The sequence below is a fragment of the Nelumbo nucifera genome, chromosome 1 (genome assembly GCF_055504915.1).
Source record: "Nelumbo nucifera cultivar China Antique chromosome 1, China Antique-T2T, whole genome shotgun sequence".
NCBI classification, from domain to species: domain Eukaryota; kingdom Viridiplantae; phylum Streptophyta; class Magnoliopsida; order Proteales; family Nelumbonaceae; genus Nelumbo; species Nelumbo nucifera.
The window spans coordinates 80118189-80145605 of record NC_142649.1 but is presented as its reverse complement, the minus strand read 5'-3'; the positions used below and the strand labels follow the sequence as shown (position 1 = coordinate 80145605).

The following is a 27417-nucleotide window of genomic DNA, read 5'->3' as shown; positions in this document are numbered from 1 at the left end:
AATGATTTAAAGACATTGATCATACATATATGCCCTCTCTCACGGGGACCCTTTAATTATGGGACTTGATCTTCAAATATTTGAAGCATGATATGTTGGAAGTAGGGGTGTTCAACAAAAACCAAAAAGTTAAACCGAATCAAGGAAACCAAACCGAAAAATCCTGTTAATCAAATCCATCAGTTTGGTTTTCTTCATCAAAGTCCAGTGGTACTAGTTGGAAGGACAATATATCAAAACATATCTTAAGCCCCCCAATCCAATCAAATAGCAAATTTAATTGGAGATGGTAACAGTTCTTTAGGCTGCGTTTGGAAGCTGTGCAAAATGCCATTGATGTAAAAGTTCATCGATGATGTTTCACACCGAACCGTTGGAAAATGTGAACTGTTGAGCATAGAAAAATGTGTTTATTGATGTAGTATTATATCGATTTTATCGATATAGTTTTTATATTGATAATTGATGTAAAGCCTCATCATAAATGATATTTTACATATTGATTTATGATGTAAAACTCCACTCCGTTCAAACACGGATAAATCTAAATGGGAGTAAAATTTTACATGGATCTTAATTTACACTTTAAATAAATACCAATAAAACTAAAGCGATGGTGAGGTTTTATACCGACGGGGTTTTACACCTCTTCCAAATGCAGCCTTAATAAACAATACCACAAAAAATTGGTCTGAGCCAGTGGTCTTAATGACCGAGTGGTATAAGATAACAGGCACGGCGGGTTCTAAAATTAAGTCGGATTTTAACTGGTCTAATCTTTTAATGAACATAGAAATGCGGAGAGGCCAAAAATTCTTCTCCCGCGCAAAGCCACTCTGCTTCTCGTTCAGCAAGACAAAAGATTCTCCTTGGAAAGAACTTTTGATGAAGAGAATAGCTTTTTTGACGAACAAGAATAATGGTAGAGGGAGAATCGTTGTTCGAATAGGCATTGAGAAGGTAATATAGGGTTACAAGTGGTGTGCGATATCCAAGTCAGCATTGACCCTTGTTCGTTCGAGCAGGAGAAGAGAAGGTAAATGCCATATAAACTCTTCATGGTTTAACCATTGTATTTTGGAAGTAGGATGCTGATGGGTATAAGAGGTTTTGCATAGTATGTCGAAGGGTTTTGGATAAAAAACCCTTCTTCGGTCACCACGTTAGTAGCCAGACGAAAAAACATAAGAATGAATGCTTGGGGGGATTATCTGCAAAAGGGGCAAACCATTTAACTATAATTATATGAGCTCATTTTTGTTTAAGAAAATGATAAAACAAAAACGATAGAAGGATCTCATCATCCTTTTTTGCTTTCCTGCGTGTAGTGCAAATTTGTACTTAAATTAGTGTATTTTTTTTTTAAATTAGTGTCTTTTTTATTTGTTCTTAAATACTTCATCAATAGATATTTTCTTTCCTCTTTGGTATCAATTTATGATTTGTCATAATCTAGTGGTAATATGTTTGCTTTTCTTTTTGGTATCAATAGATATTTGCTTTTCTTTTTAAATTAGGGATTTTTTTTTCTTTGCTTAGTTCTATTAGGTGGAATATTTGAACTGCTCTTTAATAGTATCTACCATTATTACTCAGACTTTCTAGCAGGAAAGTTAATGCTAGCAAAGAGGGATAAATTCTATTCAATATGACAAAGTATACATAAGTTTTAAGAATTTAGGCATCCACTATATCTTCCATAAATGACAGGAGAAAAAGTGTTAGGCAGTTAATAAATGGAACTTTCAAACTAAGTGTAGCAAAGATGCATATGTTGACACTATAAGTGAGGAAACTAGAAAATATTGAACAAACCTAGGAGTATCATTAGTAGGGGATAAAATGAGGGAAAGTGGACTAAGATAGTTTAGTCATGTGCAAAGAAGAGTATATACATAATACAACACCAGTAAGAAGTGACCTGTTGCAAGTTGAAGTGTCTAGAAGAGGTAGGGGTAGGCCAAAATGTAGATGGGTTGAAGTAAGAAATGATTTGAGGCCACATAATTTAACAATGAATATGGCACTATACTGACTGGAATGGTGGAATAGGATTCATGTAGCCAACCAATTATTAGTTGGAGTAAGGCTTTGTTGAGTTTAATATGATATCAGTGCAGATAGGATTACATTTTGCTGGATCATTATATATAGTAGATATAAGAAATAAATAGTAGATACAAGAAATTGCAGTCAATTTAGATAAATAGTAAAATGATGTTGAGTTATTGGTGCGAATGATGTTGAAATGGATATACCAAATGTGTCGTACAATGATCACAACTTGGTAAATAATGTATGAACCTGCTATAGAGGTTGATGAGACAGAGGTTTTTATATAAGCAGTTAGTATGTGTAGAGCTGAAATACACTCTGAACATACTAACAGGGATAATGTTGACTAAGGTCATCCACTACAAGTATTCATGCCACTTTGGTATATGGCAGCTTCTTGTTTTGGCCATCATTTTTTTTGGTTTGTTTCATTGAGTCTGTAATACAACTAGCTTTTGCAAGGTTTAGTGCACAAAGAATATTCCAAGGTGCCCCTACTTTTTTTTTTGAAAGCTGGACCTATTATTCGGTGGATCTTCTTTCTGTATATGGGCCAATGTACATGTTATCATTGTATAGTGGTTAATGTACAATTTTTTTAATAGCTTCAGCAATATCATACAATACTTCACACTATTCAAAAAGGTTATAAATATTTGTATACCATGTGATTGTTTTCTATGGCTGAATTCTTCAATCACTTGCCTTCAAGCCTGTTCATGCCAATTGATGTTTATTGAGGTTCTTTTCACTTTGAGAATAACCCTTTTACCATTAGAAAAGAGAGTGGCCCTTGAGAGACCCAAAGATAGAAGTTCCCTTTTAAGCCTTGGATGATTGCTAGGGCTTCGGTTACTGCAGGGGAGTTGGTCATACAAGATTGTCCTGCAATCAAGTGATTATTTAAGTGAGAACCAAGTAAAAGACTAGTGAACACTTTGTGTGTGCTGGTGTTGAAAGATCTATCAACCATAAGGATTGGAGGTATTGTAGAACCATATATGTTTGGGTTCTGATATAGACCCAGATACCTCTGAGCATTCAAGATATTGAAATTCAGCCTATAGTAAGCATCCACTTGACTACAGACATACAAAGGGTTTGGTGTCACTCCTTCAAACTGCATTGTGTTCCTCACATCCGAAATGCTTCTAATTATTGTAACAATTCTCGCCATAAAACACTTCTTAGTGTACTTATTTCCCTCACCGTGCTTGTTCCACCACTCAAGACAGTCTACTTCATTGCTTTGGATCAGTTTATCTGGGTTAATGCCCACTTGAGCTTGTAACCAAACTTCCTCCACGAATATGCACTTGAAAAAACAAGTGTAATTGGGTTTCAGGCTTGTTCTTACAAAAAATGTACTATACTTCACCCCTTGTTCTTAGGAGTTCAAATTTGCTGACCACAACACATTACCAGCTACATTCACCTAGCCACACATTGGGAACATCTCTTGTACTTTATATCACTTATATTCCTAGTGTGCAGCTGGATGAATATGGCTAGCAATGTCTTGTGATCAACAGATCCGGACTCTTGAGACTATATTCTGAGAATCTAGATGGAATCTTTGGTTCTTACAGCTCCTAAAACATACTTACAGTAAAGCAGTTGACACCTATGGGGAATGGGTAGAGACCAAATCCTTTATTTAATTGTTGTACTTGAGATTTCATAGACAAGTTTTCTATAGGTTCTATAGGTAGATTTTACAGAAAAATTACCATCCTTGCTACCTTTCCACATTATTTTGTTCATATTTCTACCTGCTGGTGAGGGGATATTTTTAATAGCTTTAACTGTGGTTTCCTCAAATAGATCATGCAACAGAGCTACGTTTCACTCCCCTTCATCTGTAATGAGATCAGCAACCTTAAATTTCAATAAGGAATCCATAATCTGAGCATCAGGCTTAAGCCTTAGTTTAGTCTCCAATGTCCATGGGATCCATGGATCTTGTAAAGCAAAAATCTGGTTACCTCCCCCACCATCCGACACAACATTTTACTCAACTCCTTTTTGAAGCTTAATAATACACTTCCACCACCAGGAATCTGTAGCCCTCCTCCTTCAACTAAAGAACCAGTCCCCCTTTAAATATTTACTTCTGATTAGCTAAGCCCAAAGCTCATTACTTCCGCTTATCAACTTCTAGATCTATTTGAAAATAGAGATCTGTTCATACTTCATAGAATGCATCATTCAAAATCCTAGACCACATTCATTTGTCATCCTACAGAACTTTTGCCAAGAGATATTATAACCAAATTCTTTCTACTTATCACCCTTCCATAAAAAATTTCTCTGGGCTTGCTCCACCTTAATTTATTCTTCCAGCTTGAGATAGAGTCTTAACCTGTCATGTCCCAAATTTGCCATCCACTCTTCTCTAAAGCTCTTTGTAGCTGCTATTCCTACATCTTGCTCTCTGCCAGCCAAGGCCCAAGATACTTAGATTGGGAACTCATAGATTTCATTCCTGTGATTAACACAACAATTTTTGGTGGGTTCTATCTTCTATGTGTGTTCCTACCGAAGGATACCTGATTTGCCATAGTTTATCTTCTGTCATGATAATTGTTCGAAGTGCTTTTACTTATAATTTGGTCTGCATTCTTACCTTGCCCCTTATCAAAGAAAACACTACAGAAAATTTTTAATTGCTTTCTGTAAGCTTCCGTTATATATTTCCTTTGGTTTTATTTTTTCCTTTCTCTTTCCTTGTTTTGAATTAGAAATGGTATAAATAAAATGATAAATTTGTTGGAACCCTCCCAGTGGGTTTAGATAGTTTTTACTTTTTGAGAACTTATTGATTTACTTTGAATGATTGATTATATGGTTAGTTGTCTAGAAAACAGGATGTGACAGTTGATTTCTCAAAATTCAAAATATACAAGTATCCTATAGACCTGTACAATATGCTGCTTGTGTGATTTTACTTATTTTTAGTTACACATTTTTTTAGTACTTATAGCCATCAAATTCAACAAAGCATATAAAGCTTACAAAGTTCTTCATATAATAAATTTTGTTAAAGAAAATCATCTATATTTATGCTCCATAACAAACAAATACTTATTCAAATAGGACCAAGGGCCATTGCCCATTGTTGGTCCTGGCTATCTAGTGTCTTAGGAGGGGTGGACTGAATATGGACCTCTGGTCTTCAACATTTTCTTGCACAAAGTGGCTGCTATCAAACTCTAACCTGCATTCCAACACTTATGATTCAAGATTTTACAATAGGAGTTGCATGAATAACATGTAAGAATTAGTGTTTTAACATGTCATTGACCCTGACAATTGATCCATTGATCCTGACAGTTGACCGGGTCATTGGTTTTTGACGTTTTTTTTTATTATTACTCTGGGTAAGTTGCTATTTAACTGTTTCACCTGTGAACCTTCTAGCTTTCTAGTTCAGTGTGAGGTCAGTTTTTAAAACATTGATAAACATAATAAGCTTTTGATTCTAACTTTATCATTTAAAGTGCTTTTTGTAAAGAGACTGGGCCAAATGGGCCCTAACAGCCTCTTATGTGACATCCTTTATTTTATCTTTTATTTTATGTTGATGGGCCTGTTATTTGTTCTTATTTTATTTTCTTTATGTAACTACCAAGCTGGCCGCCCACTTAAGGGTATACTTGTCATCATCAATTTGTTTTTAGAGATTAATAAAAAATAGGGTTAGAGAAGGTAGACTAATTCGACTTCTTCTCTTACCTCTTCTCTTCGACATACATAGCTCTTGCACTATCATTCAGATCTGATTTGTATTGTTAATCACTGATTTTAAACCCGATATTAGAGGACTGATTCACATCTTGGTATCAGAGTGGGTTTAGTTCCTCTTTCTTCTTTTTTTCTTTGTTCTTATACACTCTAAAATCAAGAGTGTATGCAGAGATAGGTTCTCCATAGTTTAGAGAATCACTTGCCTAGTTGGTAGAAGGGTTTGGAGAGTTTAGTTCTGGCCAGATTTTGCCAAGAAGTGATGCTGTCTTGTGACTGCTAAAGGAGGGCGGTTCAGGTTTGGAAGAGTTTGGGTTACTCTGGTAGGTGCGGCAGTGTCTTCTATCTCCCGCCCATCTGCTGGACGGAACAAAACCCTAGCTTTTCAAGCACCCAAGTTCTGGTTTGACTTCAAGTAAGTCCACATAGTCAAAATTTTTTGTTCTTTGATTTCCGTTTGATTAATGGAGACATATGGAAGTGAGTTCAAGCAGGTGCCAACTTCTAGACCTGCTCCAGTAGATTCCGTTTTGACGGGTGTTACCACAATTAAGCTAGATGGGACGAACTATCTTGCTTGGGCACAGTCTATAAAAATCTATGTTTGTAGTAGAGGAAAACTCGGGTATCTCACAGGCAACAAGGTGAAACCTGAAGAGACAGACCCTGAATATGAAAGATGGATGCAAGAGAACTATACTGTTATAGGATGGTTAGTCAACTCTATGCAACCTCATATAAGCCATCACTATCTCTGGATGTCTTCGGCTAAGGAGATATGTGACAGTGTAATTGAGACCTATTCACAGAAACTGAATGTAGCCAGAGCATACAAATTGAAAAGTGATGTGAAGAACTTGAGACAGGGGGAGAAGAGTGTGGCAATCTACTACTCCATACTAAAGTCCCTATGGTAGGAAATTGATGTTATGGAAACAGTGGTATGGGAGAGTAAAAATGATGCTGAAATGTATAGAAAGCTAGTGGAGAGAAATAGGGTGTTTGAGTTTCTCACTGGACTCAACCCTGAGTTTGATATTATCAGACAGAACATTTTGGCCAGGGATGAGGTTACTCTTTCACAGGCATATGCTATGATAAGTAGTGAGGAGAGTAGGCGGCAGGTGCAGTTGCAGAGTCCATCTACAGAACATTTTGCACATGTGGGAATGAAATCGAAGGGCCCTACTGAGAAAAGAGAGCAGTTGTGTGAATATTGCAAGAAACCACGGCATATAAAGGACACTTGCTGGAAGCTTCATCCCAAACTTCTACCCGATAGGTTTAAGAACAATAATAACCCTAAAAGGGCAGTCAGGTGGGAAAATCCAAGACTGTTAATGCTGCTACAGTGCCTGAGGGGGGAAGTAAGGAAAGTGAAGAAAAATCAACTATTGAGCAATTGGCTGCAATGCAACTGGATTTTGAGAAGTATGGGAGGCTCCTAAATCACCTGGAAGCTACGGTTTCTTCAACTCACCCTTCCAACAGTACATCATCTTCATCGGCTTTTGCTCACTCAGGTACATATGCCTCAGCAAATCATGCTTCAGTTTCAGGTAATCATAAACCCCCTTGGATTATAGATTCCGGTGCATCAGACCATATGACCAGCCTATCTAACCTTTTTTGTTCATACCATCTCCTCTCTGGGAAAGAGAAAATCTCTCTGGCCGATGGGTCACTTGCCCCCATCTCTGGTAAAGGAAATATAAAGACCTCTGGCACCCTGTTCTTATCTTCTGTTCTCCATGTTCCTAAGCTTAACACAAACCTTTTATCTGTTAGTAGCTTAACAAAGTCCATGAACTGCAGCATAACCTTCTTTCCCACTCATTGTGTTTTTCAGGACTTGCAGTCTCAGAGGACGATTGGGAGTGACCATGAGGCGAACGGAATATACCTGTTGGACACACTAGATCAAGCCTTGGGATCACCTCATGGAGTTGCTTTAGAGTCAGTTGTGTCCGAGTCTGTTAACAAAATTTTGTTATGTCATTTTCGGTTTGGTCATTTGTCTTTTTCTGCCTCAAGTCATCTGTTCCCAGATATGTTTAAAGGAGTGTCTTTATCTAGTCTTCATTGTGAGTCATGTGAGCTAGCAAAGCATTGTAGACATTCCTATTCAATCAGTAATAAAAGATCTCTTTCTCCTTTCCATATTGTTTACTCTGATGTGTGGAGGCCATATCACATGCCAACCATGGGGGGCTACAGGTATTTTATCCTTTTTATTGATGATTATTCTCGTTATACTTGGGTTTATCTCATGAAATCCCGGGATGAAGTACCAATCATTGTGAAAAATTTTCATGAACTCATCCTCACCCAGTTTAATACCCGTATCAAAATATTCCGCTCTGACAATGCTAAGGAGTATTTTGAGAAAACCCTCTCCACCTACTTTGAAACTTTTGGGGTTATTCATCAAAGCTCTTGTTCCTACACTCCACAACAAAACGGGGTGGCGGAAAGAAAAAACAGACATGTGGTTGAGGTTGCTAGATCCCTTTTATTTGCATCCCATGTTCCTGTAAGATTTCTTCAGCACAAGTATGTTTAATGACACGCAGCCAAGATGTGTTTCTTGTTGGATCAGGCCTCCTTGAGTTCGTATTATAAACTTCGTTAAAAACACTAGATCAGAATTTTCCAAATTATGCTAGGTACCATGGAGAAAGCAAAGAAAAGGATAAAAAAAGCATGCATCTTAAAATCTCATTAGATGGTCAAGTGGTAAGATTTCACCCGTGGTTGTTTTGAACTAAAGTTTTGAATGATCATGTATTCTGAATTCCTTTGGATATTCATTGAATTGCTAGAAGCTTTTTACAGGACCTGGTCAACATTAAGAATGTTAAATTTCATTGCTCAAATTTAAAAAGAATTCTGAATTCTAAATTTTCATTTGGATACTTGAGAGACAAGCTTTGATTAATAATGGCAATTGGTGGTGAATGGGGATAGGCTATAGATAGAGCTACACTGGGATTGGAAAATGATAACCCAAATCCCACATATTGTCCTTACTTGTTGAGAGAGGTCCTTCCTCTAGATGTTTGACTTTTTTCTCTTATTGACATTGAAGATCACAACTTGCTGATCAATAAGGAAAAAAGTAAAAAAAAAAAAACACTGAAGACTTAAAGTTTACCTTCTAGGTACAAAATCCGACAAAAGCAGTTTATGTTTCTACTACATGTTCATTGTGGTTTACCTTTTGATATCCTTTTTACCAAGGTTTTTTAAAACTGGAGTGGACAGGAAACTGTTCTGGGGACTGGTTCCCGAGTTGAATGGTCTGACCATCCAGTCCAAATGGACAGGCTATTCTGACAAAAAAGTAAAAAATTAAAAAACAAAAAACGACCAAAAACCGTTGTCCGGGTCGACGGTTTGATGGTTTGACCACCCAGGTCAGCGGTTTGTTGACCAAATCAACAGTTTTTTGCCAAAAAGCGGTTTTGGGATGAAACGGAACCGGTCAGGTGACTGGCTCCCAGTTTTTCCGGTCTGGTTTGGTTTTGAAAACACTGCTTTTTATTGCCTTTGTTCATTGTTTTAATGATTCTCTATTGTCCAAGGTAATGGATGCAGGAGGGGAGAAATCATTGGCACTGTTTCCAGCCAAATTTCAGAAGAGCATGTGGATAAAATGAGGTTTGTGCCATCTGATGCTTATGTCTAAGCCTTATCATTTGGTATGGATAAAACTTGGTTAATTTTTTTACTGTATTATAATGTGCTTTAAAAGGCAGTTTGTTTCAGTCTGGTTTAAGCATATTTTTGAATTCTGGTTGGCATTTCTGCAGATCCAAATGGTGCTTTGTAATGATGCAAGGGCATCCATATTCCAAAAAGAGATATTTCTGGGCCATGACAAAATAAAAAGTTGTTCCCAAGTTTTTTTATTTGCAAAATTTCCTCTCTCTCTCTCTCTCTCTCTCTCTCTCTCTCTCTCTCTTTCTCCATAAGGCCATGATCTCTTTCATTATACTATTCTTCACTGGAACTTTTGCTTGGATATATTTTGGTGTTTTTGGATCTGTAATTGATCATACCTTTGTTGATTATTGTGCAAGAGAAGTTGGTGCCCATGCATCCCCTTAAAACTCTCAAGGGCCAGGCCTGTCTTATCCAATCATTATACCCAGAAAAACAATATATGGACTCTTCTGGGGTATTAACCCCAACTATAAGACAAGAATGATAAGGATGAGGATGCATATGGGAGGGTGCAAATCATGTCCCGCAGGGGGGGGTGTTTCAAGAACTATTTTTATTTTAATGTTTTTTTTTTTTTTTTCTGCGGGTATCTTTGTTTAGCACATCTCTGTTTTTTTCTCAGTACTGTTTAGCACCTCTCTTGACCTTATGTCTGACCAGTTCATGACCGTTCCTTCAAAAATAGTCTTGATAGTTGATCATAGAGGATCTGTTCTTCTCACTGACACTCCATACAAGAACAGCTTTGTTGCAGCATAGAAGTCTTTTGGGTGACCACTTCTCATTAGATGATTGTTCATATCATAGTGCAATGTTCTTGTCTTGAGCAATTTCTTTTCCCGTCTCTGTTCAGCATTTGTTTTATGATCTTTTTTCTTTCTGTTTATATTTTCCTACCAGTAAAGTGTTCCAGAATGTTTTTATTGTTATTAATTGTACAGATATTTTTTAATAATATTGGAAATAATGTTTTCAGGCCAGTTGGGTTAGGACAAGCTATTTGGGGAGGAACACTGTGCTAGGTTTGATGCAAAAATCTCAGCCCAAGAAAGCCTTATTCCCCCCATTTGGGATTAGCTGGGATCCCTGTTTCATTCCTGTATAATGGACATTATCATCTATTAAATTATGTCTCATTAGGCCATTTATTGGTTCTTCAACCCATAACCTTTTTTGGTATCCACCTAGCCTTTTTAGAATCTTCAACCAGCATTGGATTTCTCATTCTTACTGCTGCAATGGGTAGTCTTCCATGCACAAAACTAAAATATCTTTAATCTTCTACCAAAAAGAGCATCTTACTCTATTTTCCTTTGTTACATTTTGTGGCTACCACAAGTCCCCAAATCCACATCTTGTTCCATCCTTTCTAACATAACCATTCATCCTTCTTAGCATCCTTATCACTCCTGTCTTATGGTTGCCTTTTTTTATGAGTAATAATGAAATTTTATTTATTCAGAAACTGGTTCAGATTTATAATCTCATACAACAGCCCTTGGAGAGGCGCGAGCTGAAGCCTCTCCTAACAGATTGCAAAGAAACTAGGAAAGGAGTACAGAAATCACAGCTGAGCCCAGAACAATTCTTCCGTATTTGCCCCTTGCTTGGCTAACACATCAGCCAAAGCATTTGCTGATCTCCCCACCCACTGAATAGAAACTGACATATCCCTTATCAGCCAATTAAATTGTTTTATGGTTGTCTTGCTTCTTGATTGCCTGACACTCCATGCAGTTGCTGAACTTAAAGATATCTTATAGAATTACATTTCAATCTGATTGGTTACGCTGGCCATACAACTCTCCAAATACACCTGTCCATGTCATCTACCCTGCTGCAACTCCATGAACAACATTTTCTTTCTTTCCTCATTAGGATTTGTGGTTTCAAAGTGTAAGCCTACATTTAGTTAGTATTGCATGGACATGGACATGGACATGGACATGGAATCAGAATCTGACATGTATCTGAGAGTTTTGACTCAGCAAGATGAATAGAAAAGGATTCACAAATACATATAGAAAAAGTAAAATTAATTAAAATAATCCATTTTGTTTTATTTGTAACTTTATAGACCTTAAGAAAAAGGTCTCTGGAAGCTTTGTGTTACTTGATAACATTTTATAGGAAAAATGGCATTCATTGTGTACCTTAGCTGTTCCTTTGTCAAATTAACCCCGCATAGGGGTGGTCCTGAAGAATCATTAAAATGTCAAAATCCTAAGTATGTCTGATAGAGATATTTACTGTTTGGTTATGCTTTCAATACACAGGAAGCTTCGTTGTGGTAGATGAAAGTGGGAGAGAGAAGGCTCTTGAATCAGGTAGCAAGGTGGCATGCATGGTTTCACAAGTTCTCTTTTATGAGCAAGTTCGCACACTTCAGAAATCTACTATTTGGTGCGCCTTATATCAAAATTTACCTGATTTGCAATTGAACCAACATGTTCTTTTCACACATGCCCACACACATGAGACACCTTTTCTTTGTAGTCTATGATCTCTTCTTGTCAAATGAAAAAAAAAGTAATGTTCAGTTACAATAAAAACAAGACTTTCTATGATTATTCAGTACAAATAGAAAAAATCTCACCATAGAAAATGAAAAGGAAAAAGCTATTAAAAAAGAAAAGGAAAAACTTATTAAAAAAGAAAAGGAAAAAAGTTGATGGGGGAGTGGAATGGGTTACAATGTACAGAACTCAAGGAGAAGAAGGAAGGAAAAAAAGATGAGATCTATTATGAAGAGAAGAGGAACAGACAATAGGGAATGGATCTAAAGAAAAGGGTCATTTAAATACTTTTTCTGTTTCTTTTTAAGAAACAACACATTCAATAAACACCCAAATTATTTCGTTACGTTTTATACCAAATTTGTATGAATTGACTTTTCTAACGGTTCAAAATTGAAACAACCCATTATAAAAAAATTGAAACATCCCAATTTGCAAATCAGATGATTGGAGAGCAAATTGGCTGAACATGCTGAAAATATGCCTTTACCTAGTCCGTATCATATTTTGATTCCTACTTTGGCACGAAGTTTTATCATTTTGATTTTCTTTCTCAATTTATTTACTCAATGTGGTAGCTTCTAATGATTGATGCAGGCCAGAAATCTTTAAAACCACCAACAAGGATGATTCATGTTCCCACCTGCGGAGACCTGCATCTCAACCTGAAGAGGAGTGGAATTCAAGCGATGATGATGGTCTCCCTCCACTAGAGGCAAATCTAAACAGAAGCAGATCCAATTTCTGTTCAGATTCCGAAACATGTTCAGATATAGAATCTTAAAGACTTAAACGTTTGGATAGACAAGGCTGCAAATGGTATCCATTTCTCCGAATTCCTACATTTGATCCATTTAAGGCAATCTGAATTCAATCCATATGACAATGTGTACTCGTCAAATCTGGGTATTTAACGAGGTGCATGAGTAATATGAAGGGGTACATATGAGTTCTCAACTAAAGGCGTCCAACGTATGATTTTATATTTTCTAACAAAAATAATTCCTACATCTGCAAAATTATATTGTCATGTGCAAGATATTTATCACTGTATGTTTAATTTGAACCATCTGTTCGGGATGTGATGACTGGTTAAAACTCAGCTTATTTATTGTGACAGGAGAATCCGCCCCAAGCCTGACATATGACCCTATGGGAGTTCTAATATATATTACAAAAAAAAAAAAAAAGAAAACAATTGTTAGGACTTGGGACTAGAGATATTCCAAGAGTTTGGAGAGACCGGATCTGCTCTTCACACAGATACATCCACCGTGCATTGGGAACATCTCCCATTCCCGTGAATAATAAGATGGTAGGATGTGCGTGTAAGGTCGGTGTGAGGCCCTCTGTGTGGGGAACAGATCCCGTATTGGTGAAGTATCCTTATCTCAGTCCACGTCAACCACACGCCTATTAATGGTAGCCATTCAAAATGTCAATATTTTATTATGGGGTTATACTAGCACGTCGGATCACTATTGATTCTATGGGATACAGAAACACAGCCTCTCAGTTTCATGTGATCTGACGGTCATAAAGTGTGCCACTTTATATATAGGGTAATTTACAAAGACCCTCTATATTTTGTTTTGCGACAAAGACCCACTATGACCGTTAGACAAAAACCCTCTCTGGATTAATTTTTCATTGAAATCTGTTATAGTAATACTTTTTAATTTTCGTACTATTTTTATAATAAAGATAATTGAGAGAAAAACAATGTTCATCTTCCCTGACTTCACCGTATACGTAAAACACTGTTTATCCGCTGACAATTGGTATCAGAAATCCCCTGGAATAAGATCTGAACACTTCCTTGAACAAACCGAAGGGAGAAAAACCGCTTCGTGGATAAAGAGAAACGAACAAATCTTAATCCACTTACAGGAGATCAGCTTCAGAGCTTCGTCTGAAGTTGGGCAGAAGAAAAAACTCTCTAATAAAACATTAGTTCATTCATGCAGCTGGAGCATTTGCATTGTGCGAAGCGGGTCGGGAAGATAGAGATTTGTACGTCAATCTATATTGCTTATGGATCGGAAAACCTTAGATAGAAGCTAGATTTTATTGTTCCTTGGATCTTGTTAGTGTAGTGAGAAGGGTCCTCGAAGAAAACAGTGCAGATTTCGTTTATGTTAGGCAAATAGAAAACAGGTTTAGAAATTGGAAGTTTGTATGCGGAGAAGTGGCTCGGATCTGACGAAGCTGAGGTTCAGAATTATGGTGGAAGGAGTCTATTTTCTTGCTGGGTTTGACCTCTGAAGAGAAATCGGGGGAGAGAGAATTGTAAAGGAATCTGAGGTAGAAGGGATTATCGCTGCTGTTATTCATGTATCGTGAGGTCAGGGAAGATGAATAGTTCTTTTCTCCCAATTGTCGTTATTACAAGGGTAGCATGGGATTAAAAAATATTTCAACAAAAAACTAACAGAAGGGGGTCTTTGTCTCATGGTCATAGTTCGGGGAGGGCTTTGTAATTTACCCTTATATATAAAGGTGGTTTTCAATTTTCACGCCAGTAGAAAGGGGTTGTTAATATATATATATATATATAACAAGGAAGTGGTGTAGGGAAGGAGCCTTGAGCATTTGCTAAATATTTGTGCATTTTCACACGTCCAATGAGTGTGAAAGTTTAGAAGGAAAAAGCCTCTTTAATTTTCTTGGGGCCTGTTTGACGTGTGGTTTTTTGGCTGTTTACAAGTTTGATAGACTGATTTTTGGCCTATTTCCATTTGGTTTACAAAAGATTTAACCGTCAAAAACCAGAGCACCGAAAAGACACGAAAAACCCATTTTGTGCTGATTTCAGGAAGCTTCAAATAAAGTTTTTCATGTTTTATTCTCGCATGAAAAAGACACGAAAAGATACATAAAAAGATATGCATCTACCAAACTAGTTTCAGACTACTCAGATCTTCATACAAAATATCAATGCATCTTTTGACTATCAGAGCTACGCAAGCTCTTCCAAAAAAACATGCAAAATAGGCCCTTGGTCTATTGGTTTTATTGAGAACGACACCTGTAAAAACCGTGCAAAACCCAATAATCTTAACTCTTCATTCTGTTTTAAGATGACATGTGGCTGTCATTTAAATCACATCTGACATTTGAATGGATGACCCATTAACCCAATCTCTCTCGATGGACATAAAAAAGATCTTTATCAGCTTTGCTTGATTCTCTAACTCACTCTCTCATCAGATCTTGTTAAACTCGCCATTGGTATTTTCGCTTTGATTTAATTTAACTTGTAATCTATTTTTAAAAGCTAATTTCTCTCTCATCTCATCTTGTCAGTCTCGATTCTCTAATTCACTCTCTCATCAGATCTTGTCAGATTTGCCATTCATATTTTTGCTTTCAGTTTTTTTAAAGATAAATAACTATTTTAAGCAGGGACAATATCTACAAAGTTCTCAACTCTAGGATCCCACTAGGGTTATGTAATACAAAAATATATTGACGGTGAGTTTTTTCCTTCCTGGAATACCTTATGAGTCGAGATGTTAAAGTTTGCTTTTTACAAGTTGAAAAGTAACATTTGAGTTCATATTTAAAATTAAATTCCTGGTTATCAACAGAAGTCAAGAAAGTTTTCTTCTTCTTCTTAAATCTGGGTTCATGTCTTTTCTTTGGGCTAGATCTCAGATCTGAATTTGTGTCTCAGACTAAATTTCAGATCTGGGTTCTCTCTACAACTTTATATTGCAAACCGCTGGCCGGGTCAAACAAGTCGATGGTTCGAATGCCTAGGTCAGCGGTTTTTTGATGAATTCAACGGGTTTTGATCCAATAATGGGTTAGGGGTGAAACAGAACTGGTTGTTCGGACGATTTTCGGGCTAAACAGTCCGACCGTCCGGGTCAACAATGGTTCAAAAACATTGGCTTGGTCAATAGAAGTGGGTTGAGAAATTTGGTCTCCAATAATCTTTAAACAAGTTAAATTTCTAGGTAGTATAATAATACTGATGAAGGAAGATTTGGCCCGACCTCGCAATCACTCCACGTGGCAAAAACGAATAGCTCGGCACTTAAAACAGCGTACCCAGGGCGCAAGCACCAAAGGGAAGAAACCAGCAGTCCGAACTCCCTTCGAGGAGTCCGAACTCCCTTCGAGGAGCCAGAACTCCCTACGAGGAGCCCGATCTCCCTACTAAGAGCTCGAACTCCCTACGAGGAGCCCGAACTCTCCCTTAGGCCCCGAGCCACACAAAGCAGTGACCCGAACTGGCCTGCCTCATGGCAGTTCGGGACACTCCCCTATCTGAACTCAAGACTTCACCTCGCACACCACTCTAGCACTTCGCCTCCAGGATGTTGAACTAGACAAACCACACCGTACCTGACACCGAAGGAGTCCGTATCCAAGGGCGGCGCACCTAACTGACCCGGGATCTGACGCTTGACAGCCGCACTTCAACGGCCACCTGCCACCGCCATCTCCAGTTACAGAGATGGCTCCGACAAAAAGAGCAGTGGCGGTTCTGCCCCAGCAGAGGTGATGACACCCGAACTAGCAGAAGCACGAAAGTAATCATACCCGACCTGACAAAAGCTTAGGAGTGAGTGTGCGGGGTGGTTATAAAAGGCTCTCTACCCCCCAAGAACAAGGTATGCAAACTTTGCGCTATCTGGTTTTATCTTGCCTTTGAAGGATTCTAACTTGAGCTTCGGAGCCTTTACACCGGGTTCCCCCCGGAGCTTCCTCATCTTCTCCATTTCAGGTTCCCTGCAATTCAGTTCAGAGGCAAGGTCGTTGACAGCTAAGACCGGCTGGATTGCGCACCATCAATTGGCGCCGTCTGTGGGAACCGCTTCAAAAAGCCTCCTTCCAATCTCTCATAACCTCTTTTCTTCAAAAAACCCAACACTCATGGCTTCTTCCAGCAACGCCGGACGTGGCACGGAGACAAACATCACTAGGGAACAACTTCAAGTCCCCGTGGTGTGCGTCGGACAGTTCACCATCCCCCTTTCGGTGGATGGGATCCCCAGCTTGAATGCGCCACAAGCAGTGGCGCCCGTAAACCTTCCTGCCATGAGCATCCCCTTTCCTCCCCCTATCAAGACAACCTTTACTGAACCAACTGCCGTCCCCCTGGTAGCCAGCCAAAACCGTTTGGACGACCTGATGCAGTGCATGCGGGCAATGCAAGCCCAAATGCAACAGTTCCAGCAACACCAGCTCCATCAGCACCAAGTACTGCACAACATCTCCCAGTATCACTATCAACAATAGTTTCCCCAACTGCCGCTGAACCAACCACTACTTCCACCTCGGCACCCTGCTCCGATGCCAGTTAAGGCCTCCCCACAAGATGGACGCCCCCACCAGGGAAAGGCCTCCCGGCCCTAGAACCCCCCTAACAGCCAGGCCTCGTCCCCAGGTCGAAGAGAGAGAAAAATCATCCCCGCCTCGTAGCTCGCAGGCGGGTCAGGAACCTCGCCCGCAAGGTCGGCACCTCGGCGCTCCAGGCCCGAGTTCCCGCTCACGGAAAACCGATTCGGCGCCCTGCCAGCAGACTACTAGCATTCCGGGCCCATCGAGCTCGGCAACACACAGGCCAACAGCGCCAATACCATGCCCACTCAACAACGAAGGCGCCGACGAAGTCGCCGAACTGCCACCCGTGTCCTGCCAGAGCTCAAAGGCAAGGAAGAGACGAGCTCGGACGAGGTAGGAGCTGCCCCAATTCTCTTAGTTCCTTCCCCCCTCGCATCAGAACTCCTGGCGGTCCCCTTGCCTAGAGATTTCAAGCTCCCACCTTTGGACAAGTATGATGGGTCCTTCGACCCCAATGACCACGTTGACACTTTTCAGTCCTAAATGCACCTCGCCAGGGCCAGTGAATCGTGCATGTGCGTGGCCTTCACCACCACCTTCAGGGGGGTAGCCTGCACTTGGTACAGGAACCTGGCCCCCGGGTCGATAAAATGCTGGGCCCAGTTCGTGCAGGTCTTCACCGCACACTTTGTCACCAGCAAGCGGTGCCCCAGAACAGAGGAAAGCATCTTCGGACTAGTCCAGAGGGAAGGAGAATTCATCCGGGGCTACATCAAGCGGTTCAATGAAGCATTCTTACAGATACCGCGATTAGACCCCGCGGTGCAGCTCGCGGCGGCCAAGAGAGGAGTAACGCACAAAGAGTTCAAATGGCACATGGTAGCTAACCAACCCGCAACCGTGGCCGAATTCCTCAAGCTCGAGGATAAGTTCATGAGAACAAAGGAAGAAATCAACCAACGAACAGAAAGCAGGAACGAGAAAAGAAAGAGGGAAGGCGAGCCCTCCAACCTAGTCGACAGGAAAAACCCGACCTGAGTACCGAAGCCGAACCAGTCGTTCCGAGCTCCCCTAGCAGTTCGGATGGATTACACGCCGTTAAACACGAGGCGGACCGAGATCCTAATGACGATCAAGGACGCCCTATACGTAAAGTGGCCACCTCGCCTAAAGGGAAATCCGAACGAGAAATAAGAATTTGTACTATAGTTTCCATAGAGACCACGGTCATAGTACCGAACAGTGTAATAATCTCCGGGACGAGATAGAGGGACTCATCCGTCGCGGATACTTAAGAAATTTTGTACAGCATGACAATAATAACAATAAGGCAGGTCGGCAAGGGGAGCATGGAAAGGATGCCCCTGAATCTAGCAGCAGACCAGCCGAACTGTTGCAGCGACAGCCTCTGGAAGAGAGGCTAGTTCGGGGAACCATCCATGTAATTGTGGGAGGTTCGGTGGTAGCAGGGTGTACCTCAGCAGCAGCCCGGGCGTCAATTCGCGAAGCGACCCTCGAGGAACAGAACCCCCCAAAAAGACCAAAGACTGAAGAACCGATCTTCTTCACGGAAGACGATGCGCGAGGGGTCCACTACCCCCTCGATGACGCGCTTGTCATTAAACTAAGGATCAGCGACTTCGAGGTCAGACGCGTACTCGTAGATTCGGGCAGCTCAGCGGGCATCCTTTTCAAGTCAGCATTTGACCAGCTACAGTTACAGAGGAGCAAGCTAAAACCCGCAAACACTCCTCTAGTGGGTTTCAACGGAGAGGAAGTCAGGCCCCTCGAAAAAATAACAGTACCTGTGGAAGTCGGCACATGGCCTTGTGCGGTCAGACTCAACCATGATTTCCTGGTGATCGCGACCCCCTCCCCATACAATGCCATAATAGGGCGGCCAATCACGCATATCCTGCGGGCAGTGGTCTCCACCTACTATTTGGCAATGAAGTTCCCTACAGACTTCGGTGTGGGAGTAGCGCGGGGCGACCAGCTCGAGTCCCGCAAGTGTTATGTTGCCGCCCTGAAGGGAAAAACCAAGGTGGCCGACGACCTTGAACTGGAGCGCCCTACGGAGCAAGGCGATGAACGAGCTTCGCCCATAGAGGAAACGGTCGCAGTCCCGACTTCGGCTACAGACCCAGCTCGCACACTATAGATCGGTGCTTCCGTCGAGGAACCACTACGAACCGAACTAGTGAGTTTTTTACTTCAAAATTTAGATATTTTTGCCTGGTCCGCGGCCGACATGCCCGGTATTAGCCCCAACCTAATAACTCACAAACTTAATACTGACCCTGTAGTCAGACCCGTTAGACAGAAGAAACGCAACTTAGCCCCAGAGCGCTGGAGGGCGGTCGACGAGGAGGTTGAGAAGCTCCTCGCTGCAGATTTCATAAGGGAAGTCCATTACCTGAGCTGGGTAGCCAACCCAGTGCTGGTGAAAAAGGTAAACGGCAAGTGGCGCATGTGCGTCGACTACACCGACCTGAACCGAGCTTACCCGAAAGATTGCTTCCCCCTCCCCAGAATTGACCGCCTAGTGGGCGCGACCTCAGGACATGAGTTGCTAAGCTTCCTGGATGCCTACTTGGTCTACAACCAAATCAGGATGAACCAGTCTGATGAGGAAAAAACCAGTTTCATAACCGAGTTTGGCCTGTACTGCTACAAGGTCATGCCCTTCGGATTAAAAAATGTCGAGGCAACCTTCCAAAGACTTGTAAATAGGCTGTTTCGGCCCTTGATTGGCACGAAGATAGAATGTTATGTAGACGACATGGTCGTCAAGACAGTTTTCACAGGAATTAATACAAGACTTAGATTCTGTCTTCCAAATCCTGCGTCAATTTAGCATGAAGCAGAACCCTAACAAATGTGTCTTCGGTGTCACCTCGGGCAAGTTCCTAGGGTACATTGTCAACCGACACGGCATTGAGGCCGACCCGGACAAGATAAAAGCCATCCTAGATATGAGACCACCCCGGAAAGTAAAAGAAGTTTAGAGGCTAAACGGCCGCATAGCCGCTCTAAGCCGCTTCATGTCCAAATCAGCAGACCGCTGCCTACCATTCTTCAAAGCAGTCAAAGGCAAAGGGTTCGAATGGACCCAAGGCTGCCAGCTCGTGTTTGACGAGCTAAAAAGTTACCTCGCTAGTGTGCCAACCTTAGCTCGGCCCGAGGAGGGCGAGGTCTTAGAACTGTACCTCTCGGCAAGCGACGAGGTGGTCAGTTCGGTACTAATAAAAGAAGCAGACTGGGTCCAGCGACCCATCTATTATGTTAGTAAAATTTTGCAGGGAGCAGAGACAAGGTACCCGTAGATAGAAAAGCTAGCATACGCACTAGTGATAGTAGCTCGGAAACTCCGCCCGTACTTCTAGGCTCACACCGTCATCGTCCTGACTGACAAACCTCTAAGGCAAGTTTTACTCAAGCCCGAGGTTTCCGGTCGATTGACAAAATGGGCCATCGAACTCAGTGAGTACGACCTCCAGTACAAGCCAAGAACTGCTATTAAGGCCCAAGCCTTGGCAGATTTTATCGCCGAGTGCACGTTTAGCCTCGAAGCCTCCGAGCCGGTCGAGCTCGAGATCCCCAGTTCGGGCGAGCTCGGAGCTCCCAAGCCAATAGAGTCCGAACCCCATGAAGTAGCAGCCAATGTAGCATCTCTCCTGGTTAGGCCAAACGCGAACTGGGATGAGGAGCCCTGGATCCTTCACGTAGATGGCTCTTCAAACCAGTAGGGCAGCGGGGCTGGAATAGTGCTACGCGGCCCGAGTGGGACAAAATTGGAATACGCACTATGCTTTGAGTTCGCGGCATCCAACAACGAGGCGAAGTACGAGGCACTGATAGCCGGGCTGAACCTAGCGCACAAGGTCGGAGCAAAGCACGTAGTTATCTGCAGTGATTCCCAGCTTGTGGTCAACCAAGTTACAAGCGAGTACGAAGCACGCGAGCTCACTATGATTGCATACTTGGCAAAAGTAAAGGAGGCTCTGCTCAACTTCCAGTCATACTTCATCAGGCAAATCCCGAGGTCAGAGAACACTGAGGCCGACGCCCTGTCCCGGTTAGCCAGCAAGAGTCACAACGCCATGAGAACTGTGTACATAGAGGACTTACCTCGGCCCAGCATTCTCGATGGGGCAGAAGAGGTCGCTCTCGTTCTTGAAGCAGAGCCGAGCTGGATCGACCCACTCACGAGCTTCCTGCTAGATGGAACCCTCCCTGCGGACCGCAATGCAGCCAAGAGGGTGCAACGCCAGGCAGCCAAATACGTCATAATAGACGAACGGTTGTACCGACGATCCTACACGCTCCCCTACCTGCGTTGCTTACGACCTGCCGAAGCCGAGCTCGTACTTCGTGACACTCATGAAGGTCTGTGCGGCGGACACCTGGGGGGCAGAGCCCTCGCTCAAAAGGCACTTCGACAAGGATACTACTGGCCAACGATGAAGGCAAAAGCCGTCGAGCTCGTCAGAAAATGCGACTGGTGTCAGAAGCATGCCAATATCCACCATCAGCCTGCTGCCGACCTCAAGTACCTCACCAGTCCATGGCCCTTTGCACAATGGGGCATTGACCTTCTGGGGCCATTCCCGCCAGCAACAAGTGGGAGAAAGTTCCTAGTGGTGGCAGTAGATTACTTCACAAAGTGGATAGAAGCTGAACCTCTGGCAACAGTTACAGCCCGGAACATACAGAACTTCTTTTGGAAGAACATAGTATGTCGTTTCGGGCTACCTCGGGTACTGATCTCCGACAACAGCAAACAGTTCGAGGATATCAAGTTCCAAGAATGGTGCCAAAATATGGGAATTCGTCAGAACTTCACGTCGGTCGCACACCCGCAGGCAAACGGTCAGACTGAAGTAATGAACAGAGCCATCCTCCGCAGACTGAAAGCACGACTAGACCGAGCTAAAGGGTTGTGGGTGGACGAGCTACCAAGTGTCCTGTGGGATCACCGAACCACAGAAAAACCGCTACGGGAGAGACCCCCTTTAACCTCACCTACGGCATCGAAGCGGTAATCCCGGCGGAAATCGAAATACCTACACTGCGACTAGAAGCATACGACGACCAGACAAATGGAGACGAGTTACGCACCAACCTCGACCTACTAGATGAGGTAAGAGACCTCGCACACATCCGAACAGCGGCCTACCAGCAAAAGGTAGCTCGGTACTATAACGCCAGAGTAAAGAAGAGGAGCTTCTGTGTCGACGACCTGGTTCTCCGTAAGATCATGGTACCCGAACCTGGCGTGGGCAAACTCAGAACAAATTGGGAAGGACCCTACAGAGTAAAGAAAGCACTCGGGGGGGCATACGAGCTCGAAACCTTAGAGGGTAAGCAAGTACCTCGAGCATGGAACATCGTCAACCTAAGGCGATACTACCTATAGACCGCCGAGCAAAGTGGACAAAATCACCACCAAAACAAGTCGCGCGAGTGCGGTAGCCCGAGCAGGAAACAAATCGGACGTATGATTAGTTCGGAAAATATGCTCAGTTCGGGAGAAAGAACAATCAACACTTAACCAAAAGAAAGTCAATCCATTTCAAAAGTAAGGTAGTACATTTAAAAAAAAAAATTTACAAGCCCAGAGCAACTTCTTCATTATCAAAAGGCACTTCAACAATACCCGAAGGCCCCACCTCGCCCTCGGAGTCTGGCTCACCATCAACAACATTGGCCATCTCTTGAGTTATGCGCGAAGTGGATATGGCGCTAATATCGAGCTCGGGGTACGTATTCCAGATCATCCACCGGCTTAGTTTAAAACCCCTCCTGTATGAATCCACCATCAGATCATCAAAGCCCGGCGAAGCAATGTACTCATCGACAACCTTCTTCTTGGCATCTTCAATACCTTGAGAAAAGATCTGCGTCCTCTCCCTGATGTCCTCCTGAAGGTACTCAACCTGATGTTGCAGATCCAGCCTCAAGTCTGCCATGTGCTTCACCACCACTCCCATGGCCTCGGCATCTCTCTGAGACTTCGCCTACCTGATCCGTGAAAAACGAGCAGCCTCCTCGGCAGCACGAGCAGCCGCTTCAGCAGCTCACGAAGTCATCTCAGTAGCGCGAAGAGCCTCTTCGGCAGCTCGTGCCTGCCTCGAGCTCCTCTCCACCTGAGCCGCCAAGGCGTGAATAGAAGAATTCACCTACCAAAAAGAACCGAGTGATCAAAAGAACCAACAAAACGAAAGCCAAAGAGCTCTAAAAAAGGGAGAACACTTACCACCATGGCATGGGTAACGGCACGACAGGCCACTTGATGCAAAGGGAGATCAGTCCACGCTGCGACTTCCTCGGGGAAAATGGCCTCCTTACTCTTTTGAAGAGCATGGGTCGGCGACAGCACACTCGTGAAATCCCCCGGGGCCCCCAAGCCTGAGGGCCCAGCTCGTGTATGAGCAGACCCGGAGTTAGCAGGAGCACCGGAGTATGTAGGAGCCCCTGTGTAAGTAGTCTCAACATAAGGGACCCCTGCTGGCTCCTGCATTGGAGGAACCATCTCGGGCTCCCTGGGCAGATCTTCTGACGGATAGTCCGGCACCTCGGGCTCCGCATCCCGGGGCATCTCGGCACGAGATCGCTTGGCAACCCACTTTCTCCTCTTCATGCCTTGGAACAAGTGCCCACCACGGGTCCCTCGAGAGTCCATCACACCTGCGAAAAGAAGTTTGCCATCAGTAAAAAGCAAGAAAGATAGCAAGACAGAATCTCTAAGTGAAGAACCTACCCGAGCTCAGGCCGACCGCAATGAGCTTGGCCTCCGTCAGATACTGTTGACACTTCAGCCCAAGCCGTGCCCATTTCCGGAGGCCCTTCGCCGTCTCTTTGTCAAGCGTGACCTCGGAGTCAGGAGCGGCCACCCCAGCACACTTCGCACCCCGAAATAGTCTTGCTTCCATGCTAGAACCTTGTTGGGGAGTTCATGTAAAAGCTTAAAGCCTGGGCGAGGAGACAGGTAATATGCCCGCCTACGCCCGGGGAGGGGACCCGCTTGCTTCTTAAGCATCAAGATTGAAGAAAAAATCTCCAAGTCCAAAGGAAAGCTCTCTTTGCAAAATAAGGAGATTGTCCCCATCAAATTTCGAATGGAGTTCGGGTGAAGCTGGCCGACCGTCACGCCGAAGTGGTTCAAGACTTCGACAAGGAGGGGATGGAAAGGCAATCGAAGCCCCGCGGCGAGCTGCTCCCAGAATATCACGATCTCATCAGGACCGTGTTCCCAAGGAAAGCTACCCGAAAGTATAAAATAAGCGTACTCCCCGGGCAAGTTATAGTAGGTAATGAGGGATTGGAGCCCCTCGGGCGTCATGGTCGAAGGGCCAAATTTGTCTAACATCCGACCCCGACGAGAGGTGGACTTTAAACTACCCGAAGCGCCTCAGCCTACGTGTTCGAACTCTTCCTCGAGCTCTACCTCCGGCTCGCTAGGGCTATCAGGGGATGCAACTCGGTTTGTAGAACCTGCATCAGACCCACTGGAAGGACTATCTGAGCTATCCAAGCTAGACATCGGAGAGTAAGATGGATTCTAGGAAAGTACTCACCCGGAAAAAGGCTGTAGACCATAGGAGCTCGGACGAGCAAAAGACCTTAAACGTGAACTGAAAAAACCTGGACGTGAACTGGAAAAACCTAGATGCGAGCTGAAACTCGGACGCGAGCTCGAGAGAAGTACAGAAGTGACAGCGACTGGGGTCCCCCCCCGCTATTTATACTCACAGTGATCGAAAAGCGACGGCTTAGATCAAAGCCAATCCGACGGCCCATAGCCGCACTGACCGCACGTCCCCTGAGACCGAGACGTGATTGGCGCACGTCTTTCTGAAATTGACAGAGCGCCGGCGCATGTCTTCATGAAACTGACAGAGCGCCTGCGCACGTCTTTTCGAAACTGACGGAACGCCAGCGCACGTTTCCTCACAATAAAAGCGGCAGCGGCACGTTTTTTCAAATTTGAAAAGACGCCTGCTATCGCGCCTCCCAAGTGGCACGCTTTTTTGAAATTTCAAAATAAAGCGCGCGCCGTCGCATCTATTAGCGTTTAGGCAGGTCGGCACGTTTCCCGCCTTTTGGGTGCTCGAAGAAACCCAAGGAACCCTGACAACGCACCTCGCGCCATCAGAACCAAGATTGAAAGTACAGGGCAAATCCACCTGACACCTTGCGAACTCCCCGCGCCAGGGCAAGACCCTTAGCGCGAGGAGTGGGGGGCAATTGATGAAGGAAGATTTGGCCCGACCTCGCAATCACTCCACGTGGCAAAAATGAATAGCTCGGCACTTAAAACAACGTACCCAAGGCGCAAGCACCAAAGGGAAGAAACCAGCAGTCCGAACTCCCTTCGAGGAACCCAAACTCCCTACGAGGAGCTCGACCTCCCTACTAAGAGCTCGAACTCCCTATGAGGAGCCCGAACTCTCCCTTAGGCCCCGAGCCACACAAAGCAGTGACCCGAACTGGCTCGCCTCATGGCAGTTCGGGACACTCCCCTATCTGAACTCAAGACTTCACCTCGCACACCACTCCAGCACTTCGCCTCCAGGACGCTGAACTAGACAAACCACACCGTACCTGACACTGAAGGAGTCCGTATCCAGGGGCGGCGCACTTGACTGACCTGGGATCTGACGCTTGATAGCCGCACTTCAACGGCCACCTGCCACCGCCACCTGCCACTACCATCTCCAGTTATAGAGACGGCTCCGACAAAAAGAGCAGTGGCGGTTCTGCCCCAGCAAAGGTGATTACACCCGAACTGGCAGAAGCACGTAAGTAATCATACCCGACCTGACAGAAGCTTAGGAGTGAGTGCGCGAGGTGGTTATAAAAGGCTCTCTACCCCCCAAGAACAAGGTATGCAAACTTTGCGCTATCTGGTTTTATCTTGCCTTTGAAGGATTCTAACTTGAGCTTCGGAGCCTTTACACCAGGTTCCCCCCGGAGCTTCCTCATCTTCTTCATTTCAGGTTCCCTGCAATTCAGTTCAGAGGCAAGGTCGTTGACAGCTAAGACCGGCCGGATTGCGCACCATCAAATACCAAAGCTGAAAAGAGGGTAAGAGATTTTCCCTGCATCAATGAATATAATTATATCAGTAGCATTGGAAATGGATAACTGCATCATAGTTCGCAGGAAAAATATTGGGTGAAATAGGTTCATGCAATAATTCCATGGACTGTTGAAAAGTTTGGTTGACAATATTGGTAATTGCCTGTGGTAAAAGTTGCCTGTTCCTAAAACATTTTTCATTTCTAGCGTACCATATGTAATACAAGGCAATAGCTATCCATCCTAAGATTCTAAGAAAAAGTTGATTGTTAGATATTTGGTTATATAAATTGTTAATGCAAGAAATCCAAGATCCTTGAAATATGTTATGCAATTGTAAGTTCCAAGGATTTTCAAGTAGAATAGCCTGAGAAAATTGACAATGGACAAAGAGATGTGTGAGAGATTCTTCTTCATCATTGCACATAACACAAAGTTTATCTGAAGAATCCACAAAAAGTAAATTTTTACTGGAATAAAACCATTAATTACTCTCAAGAAAAATAATTGATAACGAGGAGGAATAGCAAGTTTCTAGATTTTAGATAAACAGAATTTGAAATCAGAGGATATGTTTTGTAAGAGAGGTGCTTGTTTCTTTTTTTATTCCTCTTTTACTATATATTTCCCAGAATTATGACTTGTCCAAACCCAATCCATTTCATTGTTTGAGAGAAAAATATGTGTTTTCAAAATATTCAAAGCTTCCTCGGTTAAAAATAGAGAGAGGATTAGGTTAGTATTCCACTGTCCCAAAGAAATCATAAGAGAAATATTCATATTCCTTAATTGAGGAGATAAGGGAAAGGATATCCAGTAAAACTTATGATTTAGTTGGATCTAGGGAACTTGGTGGACGATAAAAGAAGAATTCTCGTTGATAAAATAACCAATTTCAGAAGCTAAATCAATAATTTTTGGACAAATAGCTTTCCAATAAATGAACCCAGAAGAGGCCGTTGAATAGGGTATAATGTTGTGATTTTTAAGATACTTT

The 27417-nt window shown here is 42.9% G+C and overlaps 1 pseudogene across 1 annotated transcript; it reads left to right on the top strand.

The window, feature by feature from the left end:
* Positions 1 to 746: 746 nt before the first annotated feature.
* Positions 747 to 13060, top strand: LOC104588900 (uncharacterized; annotated as a pseudogene). Its single transcript, XR_016070935.1, has 4 exons — positions 747 to 1036; positions 9384 to 9459; positions 11802 to 11928; positions 12639 to 13060. The product of XR_016070935.1 is annotated as an uncharacterized LOC104588900 (transcript).
* Positions 13061 to 27417: the final 14357 nt, after the last annotated feature.